The sequence below is a fragment of the Loxodonta africana genome, chromosome 2, assembly GCF_030014295.1.
Source record: "Loxodonta africana isolate mLoxAfr1 chromosome 2, mLoxAfr1.hap2, whole genome shotgun sequence".
Lineage (NCBI taxonomy): Eukaryota > Metazoa > Chordata > Mammalia > Proboscidea > Elephantidae > Loxodonta > Loxodonta africana.
The window spans coordinates 70,571,996-70,585,377 of NC_087343.1; the positions used below are offsets into that span (position 1 = coordinate 70,571,996).

The 13,382-nt window shown below is 39.2% G+C and overlaps 1 protein-coding gene across 7 annotated transcripts in view; it reads left to right on the top strand.

Moving 5' to 3' along the window:
* ERBIN (erbb2 interacting protein) overlaps positions 1–13,382 on the top strand; it is a 170,254-nt gene that overhangs the window by 42,860 nt on the left and 114,012 nt on the right. For 6 of the 7 annotated variants that reach the window (XM_064272670.1, XM_064272665.1, XM_064272682.1 and 3 more), the window contains one exon: positions 10,529–10,576. The exons of the other annotated variant lie outside the window; for it this stretch is intronic. The gene's annotated coding sequence lies outside the window, so the exon portion shown is untranslated. The remainder of the gene's footprint in view (positions 1–10,528; positions 10,577–13,382) is intronic. 7 annotated transcript variants of the gene reach the window in all.

A 13,382-nucleotide genomic window follows, 5' to 3' on the forward strand; every position in this document is an offset into this window, starting at 1 on the left:
TGGCAAGTTTGATTACAATATGTCTTGGTGACTTTTCTTTTAAAATCTACCTTATGTGGAGTTCAGTGAGCATCCTGGATAGACATCTTCTCATCTTTCATGATACCAGGGAAGTTTTCTGCCAACAAATCCTCAATAACTCTCTCTGTATTCTCTGTTAACCCCACCCCGATCTGGCACTGCAGTCACTTGTAGGCCATCTCCCTTGACAGAGTCCCACATGATTCTCAAGTCCCCTTCACCCTTTTTAATTCTCCCATCTGATCTCTCCTCAAATATATTGGTGCCAAGTGCTTTATCTTCAAGTTCAGAAACTCTGCCCTCCACTTGCTCAGTTCTGCTCCTCTGACTCTCCACGGAGCTGTCTACTTCTGTAATTCTGTTGTTAATCCTCTGAACCTCTGATTGCTGTCTTTCTGTGGATTTTTCCAGCCTATCAAATTCTTCACCATATTCCTGAATAACGTTTTTAATTTCATCTGTTGCTTTATCTGTATGTTCCTTGGCCTGTTCTGCATACTGCCTGATTTCCTTCCTGATGTCTCAAAGGACTCTGTACACCAATCCCCTGCACTCTGCCTCTGGTAATTCCAGGAAGGTACCCCCATCTAGAAGGTACCCCGATTCTCCATTTTGAGAGCCCACCAAGGCGATCATGGTCTGCCTGTCCATGTGACCTGACATTGACTGTTGTCTCCAAGCCATCTACAAGTCATTGCATTAGTTCATTCTGTGTTGGCCCACGGTGTCGTAGCTTCTTGCCTTGTTTCATTTTGATATGCCCAAATGGGCTGCCTGAGCAAGCCAGCTTGACCATTTTCGCCCCTGGAGCTCTGATGTCCCCAGATGGCCAGAGCCGTTATTCAGGTATATCAGTCCAGGAGTCCATTCATTTTTCCCACATGAATTCAGCTTAGGTGTCCAGGTAGCTGATCATCAAGTGTGTGTTGCAGGCTCTGTCCCACAGTCCCAGAGGGGCAGGCGTGATTGGTGTAGGCACTGGTATCTGGCTACAGCAGGGGGTCACGCTCTGAACAGGCAGAGGGCTGAGAATTGTCCCCCAAGTGTCTCTGAGGAAAGTGTGTCCCTGCTCCCCAGAGCGTACAGGTGGGTGGATTCTGCAGACATACCATGGGCACCCAATGTTCCCAGTTGTAAGGACTGGGAGGTACCAGTTATCCCTGGACCCCTGTCACGGGTGGCTGGGTGACCTGAGGGGAGCCATCAGTCCTTTTGCCCCTGATGTGGGTAGGTGAGGACCCTGTTTAATAGGCAAAGCAATGTCAGACATCAAACACCCACCTCTCCACCGCACACCTAAAAACAGTTATAGTCTACGAACAAGGGCCTATTCTCCGGAAATAGGCCCACACAGGTCCATGCAGAGGGGAAAGTTACTCAAAGTCCATGGACCGTTTAGGCCTGGACAGGAGCCGCTTCTGTCCTGAGCTCCCCCAGTTAGTGGAGCTGGCAAATTATCTTTTCCCCCAGTTGCAAATTTATTCCTTCTCCAAGGCCAGGAGGATGGTTCTAGGCGCTCAACAGGGCCTATCTCAGGCCCAGGGAGATCAGCCACTGAAGCCAGTTTGGGAGCAAGGGGCATGGTAAAGTATATGCAAGTACTCAACTTTTGTTGAGAGCGCTGTTCTCTGGTTCTGGAGGTGTGAGTAGGCTGTGTGGCTGGCTGCTTCTCCCTGAGGAAACTGGCCAAACGCTAGTACCATCCTGCCACAGCTGCTCCCTGGAATGGTGCCTGAGGGCTCTCAGCGATTCAGGTCTGGTAACTCCTCTCCGCTTCTGAACCATCCCTTCCTCCCCTGTCCCTCAGTTCGTTTTCGAACCTTGCCTTTGATGTTCAGGGCTCCCAGCTTGCCATAAATATACTTGCTTCGCTTGTTTTTCCAGGTCTTCGTTGCAAGAGGGCTCGCTGGAAGCGTCTCTCTACTCCGCCATCTTGGCCTGCCTCCATGCCTTAGTTTCTTAGCGCTGCTATAACAGGAACACCGCAAGTGGGTGGCTTTCACAAACAGAAATTTATTTTCTTACAGCTTAGGAGGCTAGAAGTCGTAATTCAGGGCACTGGCCCTAGGGGAAGTCTTTGTCTTTCGGTCAGCACTGGGGAAAGGTCCTTGTCACTTTTTCAGCTTCTGTTCCTCAGTTTCTTGGTGATCTTCATGTGGTGTGCCATCTGTCTTTCCCCATCTGTGTTTACTTGCTTCTGTGCTTAATCTGCTCTTTTTATATCTCAAAAGTGACTCATTTAAGATACACCCTACACTGATATAGCCTCGTTAATTTAACAAAGAAAGCCCTCTTCCCAAATGGAATTATATCCACAAGTTCAGGTGTTAAGATTCCAACACATATTTTTGGGGGCCGCAGTTCAATCCATAACAATGTGTGTTTAATTCTCTTGGGAATATACCTAGGGGTGGAATTGCTTGGTCCTATGGTAACTATTTAATTTTTTTTGAGGAACCCCCGAGCTGTTTTCTGCAGTGGCTGTACCGTTTTACATTCTCATCAGCAATGCATGAGGGGTCCAATTTCTCCACATTCTCACCAATGCTTGTTATTTAACTGGGTGGTTCTTTTTTTTGTAATCACCATCCTAGTGGGTATGAAGTTGTATCTCATGGTTTTGGTTTGCATTTCCCTAGTGATTAATGATGTTAAGCATCATTTCATGTGCTTATCAGCCATTTGTGTATCTTCTTTGGCAAAATGCCTAGTCAAGCCCTTTGCCCATTTTAAAAATTGGGTTCTCTTGATGTTGAGTTGTAGATATTTATATATTCTGCGTATTAAGCCCTTATCAGTTACATAATTTCCAAATGTTTTCTCCCACGTCGTAAGTTGTCTTTTCATTTTAAGAGAACAAAGTATGCTAATGTGATAAAGTACCCAAAAGCTTTTAATTTTGGTGAAGTCCAATGTATCTAATTTTCCTTTCATTGCTCATGTTTTTGGTGTCATAGCTGAGAATCCATTACCAAATTCAAGGCTTTGTAAGTTTATCCTTATATTCTAAAAGTTTTATACCTTTAGCTCTTATGTTTAGGTTCTTGTTCCATTTTGAGTTAATTTTCATATGTAGTATGAGGCATAGGGGTCCATATTCATTATTCTGCATGTAGAAATCTGGTATAGCATCATTTGTTGAAGAGACTATTCATTTCCTTTTGAATGGACTTGGCATCCTTGTTGAAAATCAGTTCACCATAGATGTATGGATTTATTTCTAGAGTCTCAATTCTATTCCATTGGTCTGTATGTCTATCATTATACCACTACCACATTGTTTTGATTGCTGGAGTTTTTTTGTAGTACATTTGAAATTGAGACGTGTGAGTCCTCCTACTTTGTTTTTCTTTTTCCAGGTTTCTTTGGCTACATGGGGCCTCCTGCAGTTCCATATGAATTTGAGGATGGGCTTTAACATTTTTGCAAAAAAGCTGTTAGAATTTTGGTAGGAATTGCATCGAATCTCTAGATTGCTTTGGGTAGTATGGACATCCTAACATTATAAAGCCTTCCGATCCATGAACATGGGATGTCTTTCCATTTAAGTCTTCTTAATTTTTTTCAGCCGTGTTTTATAGTTCTCAGAGTATAAGTATTTCACCTTGTTAGTTAATTTTTTTTCTGGATATTGTATTCTTTTAGATCCTATTGTAAATGGAATTTTTTTCTTAATTTCCTGTTTTAGATTGCTGGTGTATAGAAGCGCAACTAATTTTTACGTGTTGATCTTGTACCCTGTTAACTCTGCTGAATCTGTTTATTAGCTCTACTGGCAGTGGGTTTTTTAGTAGCTTTCTTGTGGATTCTTTGGAATTTCTATGTATAGGATCATGTTGTCTACAAGTATAGCTTTATTTCTTTGCACTTTAGATGATCTGGCTATAACTTTCAGTACAATATTGAATAGTAGTGGTGTAAATAGGCATCCTTGTCTTATTAGAGTGATCTTAAGGGAAAATCTTTTCATCTTTTAACATTGAGTATGATGTTCTCTAAGGAGCCCTGGTGGTGCAGTGCTTAAAGTGCATGGGCCATAACTGAAAGGTCGGCAGTTTGAACCCACCAGCTGCCCTGTGGGAGAAGGATGTAGCTGTCTCCTTCTCCAAAGATTTACAACCTTGGAAACCCTGTGGGGCAGTTGTACTTTGTTCTATAGGGTCACTATGAGTTGGAAACGACTTGACGGCAGTGGGTGGGAGTTGTTCACTATGTGTTTTTCGTAAATGCTCTTTATCAAGTCAAAGAATTTCCCTTTAATTTCTAGTTTGTTGAGTTTTTATTATGAAAAGGCATTGGATTTTGTTATATGCCTTTCTACATCAATTTAGATGATCACGTGGTTCTTTCCTTTCATTAATAATGTGGCGTATTAGCGTTCATTGGAAACCCTGCTGGCGTAGTGGTTAAGAGCTATGGCTGCTAACCAAAAGGTCAGCAGTTCAAATCTACCAGGCACTCCTTGGAAACTCTATGGCGCAGTTCTACTCTGTCCTGTAGGGTTGCTATGAGTCAGAATTGACTTGACAGCAATGGGTTTTTGGGTTTTAACATTCATTCATTTTTAATACCCTCTTATTCCTGGGATGAATCTCTCTTGATCCTGGTGTATAATCCTCTTAATATGTTTTCACATTCAGTTTGTTAGTATATTATTGAGAATTTTTGCATTTATATTTATAAGGGATATTGGTCTCTAGTTTTGTTGTGGTATTTTCTCTGGTTTTGGTATGAAAGTAATGCTAGAATGAGTTAGAAAATGTTCCTTCCTTTTCAGTTTCTTGGGGAAATGTTTAAAAAGTGTTGGTGTCCATTCTTCTTTAAATGTTCTTTAAAAGTTTGGTATAATTTCCCAGGCAAGTCACTTGGCTCAGGACTTTGATTACTGATTCAGTCTTTATACTTGTAACGGGTCTGTTGAGATCTTTTGTTTCCTCTTGAGTCAATGTAGGAAGTTTATGTGTTTCTAGGAATTTGTCCATTTCATCTAAGTTATCTAGTTTGTTGGCATACAGTTGTTCATAGTATTCTCTTACGATTCTTTTTATTTCTTTAGGGTTGGTTGTAATGTTCTCACTTTCATGTGATTTTGAATATTTGGATTTCCTGTCTCTCTTTCTCAGGCTAGAGATTTTTTTTTTTTTTAAGTAAGTTGTAGTTTTGTTGGTTCCCTATTTTTCTTGTGCCTGTTTCATTTATCTGCTCTGATATTTGTTATTTCCTTCCTTCTGGTAGCTTTGGGCTTGGTTTGCTCTTTTTCTTCTAGTTACTGAAGGTATAAAATTAGATTATTGATTTGAGATCTCTCTTTTTTTTAATGTAGGCAGTTACCACTATAAATATCCTTTCTGAACACTGCCTTTGCTGTGTCCCTTAAGTTTTTGTATGTTGTGTTTTCATTTTTTTTAATTGTATTTTAGATGAAGGTTTACAGAACAAATTAGTTTCTCATTGAACAGTACACATATTGTTTTATGACATTGGTTAACACCCCTACGATATGTCAACACTGTCCCTTCTCAACCTTGGGTTTCCTATTACCAGCTTTCCTGTCCAGTCTTTCTAGTCCTTGGCCCTGGGCTGCTGTGCCCCTTTAAAAGTCTCATTTTGCTTTATGGGCTTGTCCTATCTTTAGCTGAAGGGTGAACCTCAAGAGTGATTTCATTACTGAGCGGAAGGGGTGTCTGGGGGCCGTATTTTTTGTTGTTGTCGAAAATATACACAACAGAATGTATACCAATTTACCAGTTTCCGAATGTACAATTCAGTGACACTGATTACGTTCTTCGAGTTGTGCAACCATTTTCACCCTCCTTTTCCAAGTTCTTCATCCCCCTTTAACATAAACTCACTGCCTACCCAAAACCAAACCTGTTGCTGTGTAGTTGATTCTAACTCATAACAACCTTATGGGACGGAGAACTGCCCCGTAGAGTTTCCAAGGAGCTGCCGGTAGATTCGAACTGTCGACATTTTGGTTAGCAGCCAAGCTTCTTAGCCACTATGCCATCAGGGCTCTTCACTGCCTGTATTAGAAAGGAAAAATAACTTTTCTATCTAATGTTTCAAGTTGCTGCTGTCAATTTGATCCCATATAGATAGATTTTAAAAGAACACAGTGCTCAAGGCAGACATTCTTTACTAATTAAGCCAAACTATTGTTTGGTTTTAAGAAGACTTCAGGGGTGTGCTTTAATTTTTATTCAACTCTTTATTTTCTGAATTCTCTGTTGATTTCTTCCTTGGCCCATAGGTTGTTTAATAGTGTGTTGTTTAATTTTCACATGTGTGTATTTTCCAATTTTCCTTCTGTTATTAATTTTTAGTTTTATTTCATTGTAATTGGAGAAAATGCTTTGTATGATTCATTCTTTTAAAATTTACCAAGAGTTGCTTTGTGACTTAACATATAATCTGTTCTGGAGAATGATCTATGTGCACTACAGAAGAATGTATATTGAGCTATTGTTGGTGGAGTGTTCTGTATGTATCTGTCCGGTATAGTTGGTTTATAGTTTTGTTCAAATCTTCTGTTTCTTTATTGATCTTCTTTCTAGATGTTCTTTTATTAAAAGTGGTGTGTTGAATTCTTCACCTGTTATTATAGAATTGTCTGTTTCTTCCTTCAATTTTGTCAGTGTTTGCTTTATGTGTTTTGAGGCTCTAATCTTAAGTATGTATATATTTGTAGTGGTTATATCTTTTGGATGAATTGATCCTTTTTTTGCATGGAATATTTTTTCCATTGATTTGCTATCACCCTGCTTGTGTCCTTGGGCCTAAGATGTGGCTCTTGTAGACGATGTATAGTTATATTTTTTAAAGTTTTTATTCCACTCTCTGCCTTTCAATTGGAGAATTTAGCCATTTATATTCATGGTAATCACTAATAAGGACTGACTTTTGTCATTCTGTTATTTCTGTGTCTTACACCTGTTTTTATTCTTCATTTCCTTCAATACTACCAACATTTGCATTTTGTTATTTTTTTGTAGTGAACTGTTGTGATTTTCTTCTCCTTTCATTTTGTGTATATTTTAAGGATATTTTCTTTGCAGTCCGCATGAGGATTACATTTAACATCTTGTAACAGCAGGGTTTAAATTGATACCAGCTTAACTTCAGTAACATGTATCAACTTGTTTCTTATACCATTCCCTCCTCCTCCATTTATGTTGTTTTTATCGCTTATTACATCTTCATACATTATGTGCCCTGTAACCTGAATTTATACTTACGTTGTATGCATTTGTCATCATAAAGCACAGAGGACATAACAACTAGAATTACCAACCAAAAACACCTTAAAACTGACCCCTTACATTTGCCCATGAAATTACCTCAAGGGAGATATTTTTTTTTTCCCCCTACGCACAGCTTTGAGTTAACTGTCTAGTGTCCTTTTCTTACCATTTGAAGGACCACCTTTAGCGTTTCTTGTAGGGCAGGTCTAGTGATAATAAACTCCTTGAGCTTTTACTTATCTGGGAATGTCTTAATTTTGCCCTCATTCTGAAAGTAAACTTTTGCTGGATAGCATTTTCTTGGTTGGCAGTTTTTTTCTATCAGGACTTTAAATATGTTATTCTACTGCCTTCTATCCTACAAGGTTCCTGGGGGTGAAATTTACACTTAAACTTAATGGGGATGCTTTGCATGTGACAGTTGGCTTAGTTCTTGCTGCTTTCAGGATTCTCTAACTTCAGTTCTTGAGAGCTTGAGTATAAAGTGTCTTGGTGTGAATTTCTGAGTTTATTTATCCTCCTTGGAGCTTGTTGGGTTTCTTGTATTTCTAGACTCATGTCCTTAATCAGATTTGTAAACTTTTCTGCCATTATTTATTCAAATATTCATCTGTCCATTTCTTGCGTCTCCTGGGATTCCCATGATTTTTACGTTAGTTCTCTTGATGGTGTCCCACATTTTCGTTAGTCTGTGATCAGCCTTGTTGATCTACAGACTCCATAATTTTGATTGCCTTATCCTATAGTTCACTGATTCTTTTTTTCTGGCAGATTAACTCTGCTGCTAAGTCCTTCTAATAAGATTTCTATTTAGGTTTTTGTATCTTTCAGTTCCAGGTTTCTTTGAAGTGTCTTTTTTTTTTTTTTTTACCATTATGCAAATAATGTGTGCCTTCTGTATTTGTTTGCCAACAGTGCTCTCCTCCTATGAGGCATCTTCACAGATACCACCATGCCAATCCTTTTCCACACGTTGCTGTAAAAAAAAAAAAAAAAAAAATTATCATAGCACAGTTATGAAAATACCTTGTGGGGGGAGGGCATGACCGTTAAACAGACACAGAAAAGCACGTGTTATTTGAGTATAAATATGGTATACTCTCATTTTGTTCATGCATTGTGTTCCTGATTTCCTTTGGTACTATGTCTGCATTTTCTTTAAGTTCTTTGAGCTAGCTTAATGTTGTTGTGTTACATTCTTTCAGTCTGCTCATTATCCAAGTTTCCACAGAGACAGTTTCTCTTTTTCATGTTGTTCCTTTTGAACTGGCCATCATTTCCACTTTCTTTACGTGCCTTGTGATTTTTTTGTTGAAGTTTACGCTGTTACAAGGTGTTAGCTTCGTCTGTCCTCTGTATGCACAAATTTTTGCAAAAAAAAAAAAAAAACTCTTAGGCAGGTGGAGTCTTCAGACTTGGCTCACCACTCCCACCCCACCCCTGGGAGATTTCTGATTCAGGCCAGATTGAGCTTTCAGCTCTTCAGTGGCTCCCAGATGGATCCGAAAATGCACATTGACCAGTGTCCTCTCAGGAAGGCAATAACTTTAATTTCTTACAGCACCCTCCTTCCTCTCAGAAAACTCCAATTCAGGCCAGACTGAGGTCCCAGTTTTTCAAGCTGTACCCAGAATGGTCAGAACATAAACCTTGAACAGTCTTCCAGGAAAATATGTCCTATTTCCTCGGGAGTCAGAGATTGAGGCCCTTCTTAATGCACTGGAGAGCCCTGGGTTGGCTAAGAATGTCGCTGTGGATCTGCTGCAGGTGTCTGTCTGCTATACTAGGAGCAAGAGGGGGAAGGGCAGTGGAAGAAGAGATTTTCCTACTGTTTGAAATTTATCCTGTACTTTTTTTCAGTTTACAGATGGTTGATACTTCTCCTTATCTACTTGTTCAGGGTTCTTACAGGGTTGAGTATGGTTTCTAGTTGCTTTTCTTGCTTTTTCATGTAGGGAGGGCCAGGATCCTAGACCTGCTTACGTTGCCATCATCCCAGTATCCTCAATGTCTTGTTTTTTGGAATGGACTATAATTTCTAGTTTCCTTGCATACCTTGTGATTTTTTGTTGCAGACTGGACATTATAGTATTATAATGTGTTATCTCCAAGCATGTGCACATGTGACTTTTTCAGTTCTCCTATTTATATGATACTTTCAAAAGCACTGTTCTCTGCCAGATGCTCTCAGGTGGTCATAGCATCAGTCTTTGGTCATTACTCCTTCCCCCACCTGGTGTGAGCTCTGGTTCAGACCAGGCCACGGCAGCCTCCAGACAGATCAGAACAGACACAGTGAACGGTTTCAGCAAAGTCTGCCCAATCCACTCCAGATCCAGAGATTGGAGCCCCCTCTTTTGAGAGCAGTGGAACACCTCTGCTGTAGCTGCCTGGCTCCTGTGCCAGAGGTGGGAACAGTAGAAGAGGAAGTTTTTCTTAATTTTAAAAGTGGTCTTTCTCTCTTGTTTCAGTGTATGGTTAGTTTCTGTGCTCCTCCACCTACTTTTCAGAATTCTTACAGTATTGAGATTACAGATTTCTAGTTACTTTTCTTGGTGATCATGTGGGAGGGTTGGGATCTTATACTGCTCATGGCTGCCATCTTTCCAGGATTCCATTCATTAGCTTTCAGTTCTCTTGTTTGTTGTCTTGTGATCACAGGATGGCTGTTGCAGCACTAGACATTGTGTACAGATTTAAGGCTAAAAGGTGGGAGAGTCATGGTGTCAGATAAACGTGTACCATTTATCAGGAAAGCAAATGTTTTCCCAGAACAAACTCCCTTTTCACTCCCAGAGCAGACTTCTGAGTACGTGTCATTGATCTTAAATATGTCCCTTTGCCACACATACCATTACCTGGAAAGCAAGTTTCTGCCACGTGACAAAATCATCTACTAACTTTATATTATATAATTGGTGCTTAGGGTTTTATTTGCATGGAAGAATTATTATTCTCCACCTGAGAGTTCAAATAAATGGAACTTTACTGCTGGATAAAAAGGTATTTGTTATTTGATACGGATGAAGGCTTTCAATATGAAGAATTGGTTAAGAAATTAGCCATTTATTATTTGTGTGTGTGTGTGTGTGTGTGTGTGTATGTTTTAAAGAAGCTGTATTTTGTTTTTGCTTATTTGGTCATAGTATTTTCAGTTTACATTGGTGATATTTAAAAAATTTGAAATTTGCTTTTGAGGTGAATTAGAAATGAGAAGAAAGATCCATTTTTTATTCTTTTGTTTCTCCTTTTGCTTTCCATAGAATGTTGGCTCAATTAAGAAACATCAGGGAGATAAATTCAACCCAGTGGTAAGTATCTTTAATATTTTTTGTTAGAAAGCGTTTGGTTTATTATCTCAACTTTTTTCTTGGTTGGCTCTTTTTCCTCTATTATGATTACAGTATTCTAACATCTACAGTGTTAAAATCTGATTTATAAGTGCCCTTCCTTATCACAACATTTAGAATTTCAGTCAGCTGCCCTAACCTTGATCAGTGCCTGTTCACACCAGGCTAGGCTTTCTCCTTTTTGATTTGTTTCCTTGTCTTATTGTGTAAAGAAGGATTATTTTGGGTGTTTTTAGGCATTTCTCATTGATATGGTACTTTTCTCCTCTGTCCTCAGGGATTAAGGCTCCTCTCCTTTTTTATTGATACGCCCTGGTAGTACAGTGATTAAGTGCTTGGCTGCTAACTGTAAGGTTAGCAGTTTGAATCCACCCAGTAGCTCCACAGGAGAAAAGACCTGGTGATCTGCTCCTGTAAAGATTACAGTCTAGGAAACCCTTTGGGGCAGTTCTACTCTGTCGGGGTCTCTATGAGTCAGGATTGACTTGATGGCACACAACAACACCTTTCTTATCTATCAGTAATTGTAGTCTATACTACTTCCATCTGTAGGCTTGTACGCAATTGAGTCCATTGTTTATTGACTCCAGGCCCAGTAAATTTAGTCTGATACCTGAATTGTCTTTACAGCCTCTGTCCATAGGAAGTTTTCCTTTGAGAAGTAGACTTTATGCAGCTTCCTAGAGCTAAGCATCCAATTTCTCTTTTCTGAATTCATTGTCCTTTTTGAGGAGTTCTTCATGTTCCTTCTGTGTACCCGCAACATGATCTAATTACTATTAATACTACCTTAAAATCTCGGGAGTTGTATAACCTTCATTAGCAATTATTTTGCCTCATAAATTGTCTTATGCCTCAAGTGGCCTACATATATAATCATGTTTAAAATAAATATGCTCTTTTTTTAAATTGTCTGTATTTTTATTCTAATAACATTCATGTCCTTTATTCTTAGCTGTGCTTTATATGCCCCAGTCCAGTATGGTTTCTGGGAAATGGATTTTTAGGCCATACCTTCCAAGCTCTTGGATACTATCATACTACATAAATATAACCGTGAAGTATTTTTAATATGAAGTACCAGAATAATAGTTTTGAGACATTATACCATTCCCATAGAACATTCTGCTGCAGTGGAAATGTTCTGTATCTTCACTATTTAATACAGTAGTTGCTAGCCACATGTGGCTGTTGAGCACTTAAAATATGGTAAAAAAGTGAATTTTTTATTTTACTTCATTTATAAGTTTAAATAGTCACATGTAGCTATAGTTGTTTCACATTGTTCTTAAGTGTCCCCCTAACTTATTATCTGTTGTATTCTTAAAATCTCTGGAACAAGACATTTTGTGTTCATGCTTGGAATTTTTTAATCCCTCATAAACTCTCAAGTATAAGCTAAATTCCCCTTTAGCAGTTAAATTCATCTTACTTACTAGATGAATAAAACGGTTTATTTTTATTGGTAACACATGCCTGCACATAAACATAGATTGTTACTAAAAAAAAAAAAGCATTCTGTAAATGCTCCTGAGTATTTGTTGACAAAGATTTTTTTTTTAAATTGTGCTTTAAGTGAAAGTTTACAATTCAAGTCAGTTTCTCATACAAAACCTTATACACACATTGTATGACACCCTAGTTGCCTTCCCTATAATGTGACAGCACACTCCGTCTCTCTACCCTGTATTTCCCATGACCATTCAGCCAGCTCCTGTCACCCCTCTGCTTTTTCATCTCGCCTCTAGACAGGAGCTACCCATAGTCTAATGTGTCTACATGAGCTAAGAAGCACTCCTCAACAGCATCATTTTATGTCTTATAGTTCAGTCTAATCTTGGTCTCAAGAGTTGGCTTAGGGAATGGTTTTAGTTTTGGGCTAACAGAGTCCGGGGACCATGATCTCTGGGGTCCTCTCCAGTCTCAGTCAGACCATTAAGTCTGGTCTTTTTATTTGAATTTGAGTTCTGCATCCCACTTTTCTCCTGCTCCTTCAGGGATTCTCTTTTGTGTTCCCTGTCAAGGCAGTCATTGGTGGTAGCCGGGTACCATCCAGTACTTCTAGTCTCTGGCTTATGTGGCCCTTTCTGTCTCCTGGACTCATATTTTCCCTGTGTCTTTGGTGTTCTTCATTCTCCGTTGCCCCAGGTGGGTTGAGACCAATTGATGCATCTTAGATGGCCGCTTGCTAGCTTTTAAGATCCCAGATGCCACTCACCAAATGCACTTAATACACTTTGTTTTGCCAGTTGTCCTAGATGTCCCCTGAAACCATGGTCCCCAGACCCCTGACTCTGCTACTCTGTCAGTGTGTTTGGTTGTATTCAGGAAACTTCTTAGCTTCTGGATTAGTCCAGTTGTGCTGACTTCCCCTGTATTGTATGTTGTTCTTCCCTTCACCTAAAATAATTCTTGTCTACTATCTAATTAGTAAATACCCCTCTCCCTCCCTCCGCACCCTTGTAACTATCAAAGAATGTTTTCTTCTGTGTTTAAACCTTTTCTTGAGTTCTTATGATAGTGGTCTTATACAATATTTGTCCTTTCGCAATTGACTAATTTCACTTAGCATAATGCCTTCGAGATTCATCCATGTTATGTTTTCATGGATTCATCGTTGTTCTTTATCATTGCATAGTATTCCATTTCATGAATATACCATAATTTGTTTATCTGTTCATCCATTGATGGGCACCTTGGTTGTTTCCATCTTTTTGCTATTGTAAAAAGTGCTGCAGTGAACATGGGTGTGCATTTATCTATTCGT